This window comes from Rhea pennata, chromosome 1 (genome assembly GCF_028389875.1).
Source record: "Rhea pennata isolate bPtePen1 chromosome 1, bPtePen1.pri, whole genome shotgun sequence".
Lineage (NCBI taxonomy): Eukaryota > Metazoa > Chordata > Aves > Rheiformes > Rheidae > Rhea > Rhea pennata.
The window spans coordinates 89,142,894-89,153,025 of record NC_084663.1 but is presented as its reverse complement, the minus strand read 5'-3'; the positions used below and the strand labels follow the sequence as shown (position 1 = coordinate 89,153,025).

Below are 10,132 nucleotides of genomic sequence, written 5' to 3'. Positions count from 1 at the left end.
GTAGCACTGATCAGTACTGACAAACACTCACAATAATTTAGCCAGTAAAGCTTCAGATCCTGGAGCCATGTGATTATGAAAAACGCCACATACATATTCATTTAAAAACAATTAAGTATATTCCCAGCCCCAAGGTGATGGGGTTGAGAAAGCATAAGAAATGAGCCTACGAGCTTCACTTTCCCCAAATTAAGTGGCTAAATACCCTACAGAGTCCTTTAAAAAAAAATTTAAGTCATCTTCATGATACTTTGCAGCCTCACTTGTGATTTTTTTGAAAACTTAAGAGCTGGCAGTAAAAATGAAGCTGTTAATCCACCCATCAAGTGGTTCTGAACACACAGCCTGTGGCAATATAGCTGACCTGGCTGGTGGTGCCAGGATGACTGTGTACATAGCAAGGGAAGTCTTCTGTATTTTAACCAATATGGGGATTTTAAGCAGAAAATAAAACAAGTGAGTCTGTTAATTAGGAACAGAAAGCTTCAGTCCCTGCAGCTCTGGTACACATCATACTTTACTCCAACCCTTGGCTTTCTCTCCAGCCTTATTATTTCATTTTTCTTGTGCATCTTTTATTTGATTATGAGTTCTCCACAGCAGCACAGTCAGCTATAATCCAAGTTCTCTGTCTTCAGGTCCCTAAAGTGTTGCTCAGTGATGCCCATGGTAAATTACAGGAGCTTTCACCACTATACAATGTTATGCTATGGACTTTTGATCTCAGGGTACCATTTAATAACAAAGGATCACCTGGCCCTGGTGTTAGCAGCCAGACAATTCTTTGAAGTATTGATCTCCAAAATTTTCCTGTACACAGTGCTATATCAGTATTTTTTTCTGTCTGAGCAGCCTTTAAGTCAAAACATCTAACCTTAAAGCAGTTTTATAATTTATGGCTCCATGTGGAAGTAAAGAAACATACCAAAATTTGGAAGGGCAACCATTTCTATGTTGGTTTTGGCCCAGTTTTGGAAGCAGGAAGTGCCTGAGGTATCATCAGGAAGTCACTTTCCACAAATCCAGCCCAATTTTGGCATATTCAGGAGGCTTGGAAACTGCAGACTGCTTTTGTGAGTTTAGTCATGTGCATGTAGGAGGGTGGGAAGAAATCTGGTTCCAAGGTATTTGAGGATTTCCTCATTGCATATTGCTTACAAATGACCCAAGCTTTATAAAATAAATGTAGCACTTATCTATGTAATAAATATGTCTGTCTATCAGACTGCTAAGTCTCCAGCTCTCTGCATAAGACCAACACAATCTACTGCTACGTGTGTATCTCTGAAGGGCAATGCAAGGCTGTGGCTCTTCTCCCATATCTCAGTGCCAGGTATTACTGGTTGGCCTTCTCTGTTGCTCAGAAAGATTTTTTTTCTTCTTATATTAAGAGGACTCAGCAGGGGATTTGATAGGGTGGCTAGTACAGCTGCTTTCAAAGAGAGATTGTCCCTTTGCTTGAGGGCATAGACTCTTTCTCTGGTGTGTATCAATGGCAACTTTGGATCTTCTACTAGGAGACTTGTGCTGGCCATAAGATGATAAGAAAAGCATTTTGTGTCATGAGGCGATGTATCATAAGCAGCTTCATAATCACTGAGCACTGTGAAAGAGGACTTGAGGACCTGGTTGGTCCTGTTGGTTCTCTGTCCCTAACAAATACTGCAAAGATGGGCTCAGATCAAACTAGGGAAAGCAGTCGTCCCCCACTCTCTGCTCTGACTTTCCCAACAGGGTGCACCTTGACCACTTTCTTCCAGTTGCAAAGCCCAGAATAACAGATTTTGACATTTAATACTGCATGAGTGACTGGGGTGTCATGAAGATACCCCACTCCTGCAGCCATCAGAGAGATGGTTTTCCAGCAGAAGTCCATTACACTTAATAGCAGTCGCCTGTAAAGCTCTCTGTTCCACTTACAGCCTGAAAATATCTCTCCTCCTTAATAATTCAACACCTCTAAATGTGTACAGTAAAAATTTTGCTCCTTTCCACAGGGACTTTGCCTCCAAGGCAGCCAGTAGAGATTTCTCAGACTGGTAACGCTGCCCCTTCCCTGCAGGGATATGAGCATGGCTTTGTGGCTACACTGGTAAGAGCAGGAGAGCAGGCCTCTGGGCTTGCTAACCCTTTCCATCTCCTTGCCATGGTGTAGGACTCAGAGTACATCAGCAGGGCAGTGGGCTTGTAGGGCTTCCTGTAGCTGATGGTGTCAAGCTGATTTAATGTCCATGATTCCCGCTCTCCCATAAGTGCGCCCAGCTGGGCCAGCATGCAGAGCTAAAGAGGCTCTTGTTCCCAGCAAAGGGTATAGTCTTCCCAGGTGTATAAAGCCCTCATTAAGGGAGGGCTGCTTATCGGCTAACCTGTAACAGAGATTGCAACATGCCTTCGGTTGTATCTCTGCCCTGCACCTACTTCCCAGCCTTACAAAGCAGGTGGAGCCAGAGGGTTTAGCTGCAAGGAGCATGCCTGTGCGCATGCAAGCATGCTCTTTCCCGGAGGCTGGCCAAAGGCTGTATTATTTACATACCTCCTACATTAGGCTCTTGGCCTGAAATGCAGTCATCTGAGGAAATTTAATTAGATAGCAAGAAACAAGCGGGGGCACAGGGAGTTACAGAGCTGTAAAGGCAGAGAAAAGCAGTTAGATATTAGTCTTCCCCACTCAGCAGAGAAGATGCCTTCTCTCGCTGCTTTCTCTACATCTAAGCACTGGCAGCTTTAGGGATACTACTCTTGATCTTTATCTTTGTCATCATTCATTTCTTTTTTTTTTTTTATTTATTTATTTCTCTTAAATTAATCTGAGCACACGTGAGGAAAGTCCAGAAGTAAGCTGAAAATCCAAGCTGCCCAAAAGCTAATGTCTCCAGCACAAGCGGGAGAATAGGACAGGGCAATGCAGACCTGCTCCTTGCCACCAGCTGCGATCTGCAAGAGGCAAGCTGGGTGCTGCCGCAAAGCACTCTGTGTGGCTTCACTGCCTTTATGAAACTGCCATGAAAATCAGGAGTTGCGGGGGAGGGAAAGAGACACCCTAAATTAGCATTCCAGCTGAAGGAAAGGCCAAGCTTTGTTAGTGCCCCTGCCCAAGGAGCAGGCTGGCCTGCCCCTGAGGAGAGCTGCTATCCACAAACCCCTGGGGGCAGATGGGGCATGTTAAATATGGGTTGGAAACTGCCGGCTCTGAATACATTTGCACAGAGTGGCACAGGGATGATCGTTCAGCTCGGACTCTTTTCCCACAATTGTACTAGAGGCTGCGGAGGGGCTGGCTCCACTGCAGGGAGGAGCTGGCTGCTCCCAGGCAAGTTGGCCTTAAATAGAGTGGCTCAAGTGTGTGCAAAGGGCAAGGGACACGTGGAAAGCTGCACCAGGACATGGTGCTCTGCACGTATGGGGTACTGCAGTGCCAGGGTCTCTTCTGGTCCGCTTTGGACTAGTTCAGGCTGCAGGCTGCAGGGATGATGGTCTGCCAGGTTTCTGCAGGAAGCACCTGTAAAAAGGGGCTGTGCTGCAGTGCTGGGCTCTCACTTTTGCCTGCAAGCAGCAGTAATGTCTCTCTGATGGGATGACTGTTATCTCTGTCATCTCTGATGGGATGGCTCTCACTGAGCTCAGTATAATAGTGGGGTAGGTGCTAGGCTGAGTGTCTTCCAGAAAGGGATGTAAATGTTGACATCTTCCAGGACCCCCTTAGTTGTCAGCTGGTACAGCTGCCTCATTTTTATCTCATTTTGAGGACTACACCTGCCTCTATGCCTCTCCTCTCCTTTCCTCCTCCTGCTCTTCTTTTCTCCCCACCCCTGCATGGCACCCTTTCATCCATGCATGTACCAGTGCCACCTGGCATTGTTAGTGCCCCACAGTGGCTGAATGACATGGGTCATTCAGGAGATAAGAGCCAGCCTTCTCCATCCTACTTTCCATCAACATCTCCAGAAACTTTCTGTGGCCTCATGGGGAAGTCTTCTTCATCCCTGCAGCACCTGCTCCCTCCTCCTTCTCCGGTAAATACCTTATTGGTCTGTCTTCCCTCCTCCCTCAGATTTCTTGTCTGGTCTCTGTACAGCCTCTTATCTTGATTTGGCCCATCTCAGTCCTGGTCTTCTGGTCTCCCCTCCTTTCCCTTCCCCATACTCTCCAAAATGCCCACAGCTGGCACAGGTTCTTTGTCCCTCCATGCCTTCACTGCAGTATGCTCCCTCCTCATCCCCTTGTCCCATCACGCCTGCAAGTGAGGCAGGGAAGCATCCCACAGACAGGCTAGCAATTTAACTTGCACGGGGTGAGACGGCCAACATTGCAATGAGTAGAACAACGTTTTAACAAAGGCTCTATTGAGATACCTGCAAGCTAGGTCTTACAGTCCAAGCTGGGAAGAAATATTACTATCCCTATTCTAAATAGTTTTAATTGCTCACCCCAAATTTTTCTGCATTAGGAATGTTTTTGCTGGGTGCCTGCTTGCTCCAACCCTCTGCATCCCTCCCCTCAGAAGGGGTGGATGAGGCAGCTTGGCTTGGAGCCTGCCATTGGACCCCCCTTCCCTATTGGCAGCTCCAGCACAACCAGAGCCAGGAGGCCAAAGGAGGGATGAAAGAATTTCAGTGCAGCTGGCAGCAAGCTATAGTTACTTCATGTGACTCCTTTCCCAAAGGAAAAGGAGGGGTGGGCTTTCTGCTGAGCCCTGGCCCATTAGCGCCCCCATTGAACTCCATTAGCTGTGGAAAAATGGCAGTGGGGACAGCCTTTCATGAGTGACCTCGGGACACCCTTGGCCTTTCTCATCACAGTACATTAATGAGAAGAGCTGCTGCAGCGCTCCAGCTCTGCGGCTTGTGGGTCCGCGTGTACCTGGCGTTATCTTAATGAGCATGCTTATCGCAGGATCTTTTCCTTGAGAGCAGCACATGAACAGCAGGAAGGCAGACTGTCCCAAAGACCTTCTCCAATAGCCCTTTCACTCCTCTTTACTTTCCCCTCCTCCTCCCAGTTCCTCCATCTCAGCTCGCTGGCTCTGCCTCAGCCGGCTTGGCTCCAGCCAACTTACGTGCACACAGCCTAGACGAGCATGTCCATCTTGTTATCTTGTTTACTGCATTAAAAAAGAGCAAATGGAGCGGGATGTACAAACACAGACAGAGATGCAGGCAAACACTGGAAAGCAATCATGGGGAAGGCAAACGAGCAGAGAAATACAGATGCACATAGGCATGGATGTAGGCACTATGCAAAATAAGCAGCCGCAAGAGCCAGACAGGCATTGGTGCTAAAGGTGACTTGCATATGAGCAGGCACATGCAAGCAGGCGCATGGGCAGAGGACACCTGCAAATGCCTGCAGAGTGAGAGACACACAAACATAGGCAGACAAAAACACAAGTAAAGTGGCATAATGATAAGAAGAGTTGCAGAAGTATATGGTGAGGGAGACCGGCCACAAGCATACAAGAGTGCTTTGTGGCCTCTATTCCCAAAGGAAGGGACAAGTGGCTAGACAAGTCTGTCCTTCCCCCCTCCTGCTTGGCCAAATGTGGATTCCAGACAGCAGTTGCTTTCAGCACTGAGACCCACCCAGAGCCGTCACACTCATTTATAGACAGTTTCCTGCCCTTGGCTGCCTTACAAAATCTTGCAGCAAAACCTATGATTGAAAGAAGTTTTTGAATGCTGACCTGCACAAGCCCAAAACCAACAGCCCAGAAATGCAGGGTCATTAATGTCTCCTTGTATAATGAAGAGAGAAAGTAAACCACTTTCTCAGTCAGGAAACTTAAGGTTGCCTCCTGGCTGGAGCAGTTGCTTGGAGATGAACTCCAGGCTCTTGTTACAGACTTGACTAGCCTAATCCTTTTCCTCTTGGCTCCTTGCTCTCCCCAGACCATCCCCCCTTCCTTCCCCAAGAGTAAGAATGATAACGTTCCACTTGTTGTGGAGAACATTTATGAAGCCTCCTTGTAAGAGATAAATGGGTTTGGCACAGTGCGGCTCCAGATCGAATGAGAGCAGCATAGGGGCACCCTGCATAGAGCTCATCTCGGCACATGGCCTCTTCTTTTCCTGGCCATGTGAACGAGCAGCCAAATCAGTGTCCCTTGCTCTGACCCACGAAGGTCTGCTAGTGGTCGCTTCCTGGAGACATTGACTTTAGTCTTTGGAGCAGTGGAAGGTTTTTGGCACAGGAGCAAAATCAGTGAATGGAAACATCCTCCCTGCAAGCTATAGTGACATCCTGCTATTGTTGGCACCCCTTGGCAGGTTTGTTCAGCTGCTTTGTACCAGTTGACATCTCCGGGCTTTCATCAGTGGGTCTGTATCGTCATAAGGCACATGGGCTTCCTGACATAATGCCCAAGGAAAGCCCTCTTCTCTTGTTTACGGTCAGGATGTGAAAGTAAAGGAAGTTGAAATGCTACTCAAGAATCCACTCCGGGCTTTAATCACTACTGTCAGTGCTAGAAGACTTTGGAAATGTTGAAAAATAATCACCATCACTGTGTAATAGGATGCAGATGTTCAGGTTGTAATCGATCCAGATATTATTACCTCTTGGCTACTGAAAGACAATCCCCGATCAAAACTGTGGAGCAGAAAAGATTGCTCCCATAAGCCTCCAAGAAATTGGGATTAGCTTTGTGTGTGATGATTAGATGTGCAGCGGCTCAGACCAGAACTTTGGTTGAGAGCTACTGAAAGTGCAGGAAACCCATGATGACTGCTTCTTGCTGTAGTATCACACAGCTCAGGTATGCTGCCTGGCAGAGGAGGCACCACAGCATGGGGAAGACTGCACTGAATCACTTCCTGCTGCTTAGGTTCACAACTAATCTCACCTGTAAACATGAACCTAGGCTATTTCAGATTATAAAGTCATGGGGGTTTGAAGCCCACAATCCAAAGCTGTCTGTGGCCTTTAAAAAATAACATTGTATTAAATTATGGGAGAGTCAGTTCCAGGTCACGCTATTATTCTCAACTAAATCTGCAATAGCATCTAACTGTTCCTGCAGCATTTTGCTTCTTTCCCTACTCCTCCCTAAGATTTCTTTGATATGGAGCAGTAAAGTACTGAAAAGGAAAGCATGCACTGTTCTGTTTTACAAAGGCAAGGGAAAAATGTTGTTGCCTGGGTATCCATCTCAGTATAACAACTCTATGTGGGAATATTGGGGAATCTCCTCACATGTTGCTGACCTACCACTGGGATATCTCTGTAGATTGAGCTCTGGCAGCAAAGAAAACCTGTGGAGGTGCCATTCCCACAGTGTCAGCTCCTTTCTGTGGTGCACAGCTCACCTCCAGGCACAGCACACCCCACCCCAGGTTCAGCAGGGCTGCAACTCTCATGGAAGGGCCTCTGACAAGATAAGAAAATTAAAAATAATATTTTAAGCTGTATTGTAGTTCATATGAACACACATGTACTTATATGTACACACACACCCTCATCTCCCATTGGAGATGAGTGAATGGATTAAGTCTCTTCCTTTCTGTGTGTGCTGGCTCTTCTCACCCCTTGTTTTCTTTCCCAAGCTGGAGTGAGTTCTCTGGAAGTCACTAGGGCAGCTTTGGAAAGAGCAGAGGAAACTGCCTTCTTTGAGAGACAGTCCTGCCAGGCCCCTGGGACATGAGGAGGTGAAGCTACACGGTCCTCCTTTGGCTGTAGTAATGCCTCGTTCCACAGTTGCAGGAGAGCTCAGGCAGAAGGAAGGGGTGCAGATGGAGCTTGCTTGGCTGGTCAAGAAAGCTGGTCCTGCCACCTGCCCTGGCCTTATTCTCTTCTAGCTTAACTGAGGTGCTCTTCCCACCCTTATTACCTTTGATGGTGCCTCCACTGGTGAGCACCATAGGGGACCATAAAGCCATGTTACCTGTGGGGACAGAGTAGTGCTGGAGACAACCTCACAAGCCCTCTTAGGAAGAAGAGATGGAGGCAATCTGAACTCACTTGTGCATCTTCCTGAGTATCTCTGAAGATCCCAGTAATGACTGATATGCCAGCCAAAAATACCAGCTAAGCAGCACAGACATTTTCCCATCTGTACGCTGATCATCAATGCAGACAGCTCTTGCAAATCCAATAATGGCAAAGTTGGATTTGAATTAACACAGAGAGAAGACTTTACAAATTTCCAAGAGGATAATAAACAGCAAAGCTTGCTAAGGAGTGGAGCTTTTTTTAACTAGAAGGCTTTTCCTTTCTGCAGATTCTTTCCCACACAAAATAAAAGATAATATAAAGCAAAGTGACCTGAAACTTGAAGATTCATTGACTGACATAATGATGAAAGTGCAGCGGGGGGCTGCACCACAGCAGAGAGGAAAAAAGCAAAATCAATTCTTTTCTTTGTAGCAAGTACGTATCTGTAAGACAAAGAACAGCCTGAGCCTCATGTTTTCCTTTTTTATACATCCGTCACTTTCTGCCTGCTGAAAGCCTGAGTAAGTAACTATTTGGGAAGCATACAGGAGAAGGAGCATGTAATCTCACCAGAGCAAGGAACAGAGACGCTTGCTTTTTTCAGATCTTCTAAAAACTTCCTGTGTGAGCTGGGTAAATCACATTACTTTGATGTACCTGCTTAGGTACAGATAAGAGTAGTAACTTGGTTGGAGTCAGTGAGGCACATATACCTGCTGTCAAAAGCCAGCAGCATCTGGAAAGCATTAACACATTGCAAATGGAATATTTTAAATCAATGTTTAGTGCTTTCTGTAACATCTGATCCCTGTGCCATATTTTATTAAGAAACTGCTCTTTGTTTCAGAATCTGGCAGCAAGAGAAACAGAATTTTTTTAAGTTTGTGCTGCTGGAAACTGCAAAGACACAAAACCTCTGCTAAAAACAAGAGCCCCTGTGGAGCATGCACACTGGGGAGAGGGCACAGAGGAAACTGTAGAAAGGGTAGGTCATCTGTGGGAGTTCAGATGGCACGTAGCTGAGGAAAACAAGTGGGACGAGCAGGCAAATGAAGCAAGTAACACCTCCAGATATGGTCTGCTCTGGATTTGTTATCATCTGTGGGTGCTGGAACAGGGCAACACGGTGCCAGCCCACGTGCCCAGGGCCCTCAGCTCGCCGGGGAGAGCTGCCTTCATTTTACTGACAAATAGGCTCAGGGTGCTTGCAAATGCAACAGTGGAGAAGCAGAAGCTCCTTCCCCGGCGCCTGTGCTTTTAGCTTCTGGCACGGCTGGATCACCAGCTGCCGTATCATCCGCAGAATGACCCAAGGGTAATTTGCCCAGCCGAGCTCTGGCTCAGCTTTCAAACTAGACCTGCCGCACTGGCTGTACAGGAGACCCTGCAGGTGCCCCTTGCTGAAAGGATCATTGTTATTCCACGGAAATGACCTTTGGATTCCAATTGCCTTTATTTAAAATGAAACAAAAACAACTCTAACCACGCTCTGAGCAAAAACAAATTAGCTGTTATTGCTGCACAACTCTACGTACGCTGCAGTAATCTTCCAGGCTTCTCTTTCTGACAGGTCAGTCAATAAATGGTGCTGTGTTAACTCATCGCCACTGAGGCTCCCACGCAGGTGAAAATGGTAAGAAAAACAGTGTGTCTCCACCCTCCGCTTGTATTTATTTTTTCCTCAAAAAAAGATCTTCAAATGATCCTAAGAGAAGGGAAATAGTTGTGTTGGTTTCAAACTGTTGAACAGGAAGCAAAAAACAACGTATGTTTGAAATAAATTGTTTTATATTTTATAAAAAGCTGCTGGTGTCTCACTCGGGCTTTTTTTTTTCTTCTCCTTTTCTTCCCATCAGTTTCTGATTTTTCTCAAGGATCGCTCTTTGCTGTCACACTACAAGTTCTCAGGAACTCAGCTTCATCTGCATTTTGTCAAGAGGGGCACAGGTGAACTGTAAAAACAAATTTAGAAATCACTTGGTCTGGCTGCATTTCTTACTCGCTTTCTTTTTAAAGCCTCTAACTCTTTGCTCAGACCTTTGTGTACCATGGGAACAAAGTGGGAAGAGTGTCCCACAGCTGAGTTTCATAGTGGTGAAAAACGTGTGTGCTCTTCTTCTTTCTCTCCTTCCCTTCTGTTAAAGAGCTTGAGAGAACCGCTGGTCTCGTTAAAAGTTTGCAGCACTTAGTAAGTAGTTTTTGAGCC

The 10,132-nt window shown here is 46.4% G+C and overlaps 1 long non-coding RNA gene across 1 annotated transcript; it reads left to right on the top strand.

Moving 5' to 3' along the window:
• The first annotated feature begins 9,125 nt into the window (after positions 1–9,125).
• On the top strand, positions 9,126–9,902 carry LOC134138307 (uncharacterized). Its single transcript, XR_009957859.1, has 2 exons — positions 9,126–9,559; positions 9,783–9,902. It is a non-coding gene; the product is annotated as an uncharacterized LOC134138307 (long non-coding RNA).
• Positions 9,903–10,132: the final 230 nt, after the last annotated feature.